Consider the following 1,968-nt stretch of genomic DNA (forward strand, 5'->3'; position numbering starts at 1 on the left):
ACATCTGTTGGTGAAAATGACATGCAGGTCATGAGAGCAAGAATTATCTCAGAGGAACAATGTAGGCAGACCCAGATTGAGTAGGCTGATGGAGGCAGACAGTTTAGACAACTTTTTTGAAAAGGAAAAAAAAGAGTTGGAGGAAAACTATATAACATGACCATCATGCAATAGCATCCATTTGAGAATAAGATATAACAAACAGCCCTAGCCAATTTGGCTCAGTGGATAGAGTGGTGGCCTGTGGACTAAAGGGTCCCAGGTTCAATTCCGGCCAAGGGCACACACCCGGGTTGTGGGCCCTATCCCCCTCAGTAGGGGATGTGCAGGAGGAGGCAGCCAATCAATGATTCTCTCTCATCACTGATGTTTCTATCTCTCTAGCTCTCTCCCTTCCTGTCGGAAATCAATAAAAACATATTTTAAGAAAGATATAACAAACATTGGGTTTCATTGTACCAAGTCATATACTCAAGAGACACATCACTGTGTATTCTACATTTAAAGAGAAGCGATCATGAGGCAAATGGGGAAAGTGCCTATATCTTATATGTTCAGACAAATAGAAATTTAACCCACTCAGGCAGAGAGAAGGACCAGAGCAATACAGGAAAGCTTTAAGCAGCCTCCTGAAAATATTACTGTAAAATCCCAATTTGTCTTGGATGTGTTCAACTCTGTGTGCTTTGTATAAAACATAATTTTTTCATGCATCAACTTTTCTTTGTCTGCTTACCAGGGTCAGAGAAAGGCTGATGCTTGAAAAGTTCTTGGAACAAAAGAAATCCAAGATTTGACTAAATGAATCATTTGATTAGTTATCATTAACAGCAAGATGCAACCCAATAAGGACTATTAACTCATTGTTTCTAAACTTGGCTTGTTTCTGTACTTGGCTGGATTCCTCAGAGCTCTGGCCAAACAACAGGGTTTCTGCATGTGCTCTGAACTCCCTAAAGACATCAGAATGAGCCAGAAACTCTCAGGGTTCAAAAGAGGTCTTTAGAAAAAGGATAAAAAGGAGCCTGGGTACAACCACAGGGAGAGGGATCCTATTCGGTGCACACACATTCAGGGGATATGTATTAACTGTACTTCTTGCAACTGGAAACTCTATTTAGCCTTCAGGACTAATTTTCCAGTCTAAGTCTTCACAATGATGCTGACCTTTGGGTTGCTTACAAGAGAGTAAATGAAAGCTTTCTCTCCTCCAACACATCCTTCCTTGACTTGAAACATGTGACAAGGCTGTTACCTCCAGCACATGCTTTCTGAATGAATCAGCATTCTAAAAGACAGAAGCCCTACGATGTGCCAATATCAACGGAATCAGCAAGGATTAAGAGGAGTGGGGAGACAGTTCAATGGATGCAGCCTTATCTAGGGTGTCAATTGCACCATCTTCAAAGTTGGCAGCCTAGAAATCTTGTTGGTAATAAAGGGAGAAAGGGCCAGAACTACCTCTGCAAGGCCCTGAGTGGACCTCACTGGACGGAGGACTGGGGTCTTCTATAGGAAATCAACATCATAATAGTTCAACAGAGGCATGTGTCTGAGGATAGTTTTATTTTATTTTTTGGTTAGTCCTTGCCCAAGGTATTTTTCCATTGCTTTTCAGAGAGAATTGAAGAGAGGGGGAGAGAGAGAGAGAAACATCCATGTGAGAGAGACACATCCATCAGTTGCCTCCTGCACTCACCCTGACTGGTAAGTGGGGAGCAAACCTACAATCCAGGTATGTGCCCTAGACCAAGAATCAAACCCGTGACACTTCTTTGGGTGAGTCTGCCGGGAGCTGGTCCATCCTTGCTGTTTCAAGGGACCTGGCATATATGGTATACTGTTCTTAATATATTTGCTCACCTTCTTGGCACTATGTGTTTTGACCAAGGTCACCTCTCCGAGAAAGGTTGTTTCCCCAGGTAGGGATTTTCCCCTGAAGTTAGGGAGGGAATAAAACCTCTTAAC

This window comes from Myotis davidii, unplaced genomic scaffold (assembly GCF_000327345.1).
Source record: "Myotis davidii unplaced genomic scaffold, ASM32734v1 scaffold960, whole genome shotgun sequence".
In the NCBI taxonomy this organism is placed as follows: domain Eukaryota; kingdom Metazoa; phylum Chordata; class Mammalia; order Chiroptera; family Vespertilionidae; genus Myotis; species Myotis davidii.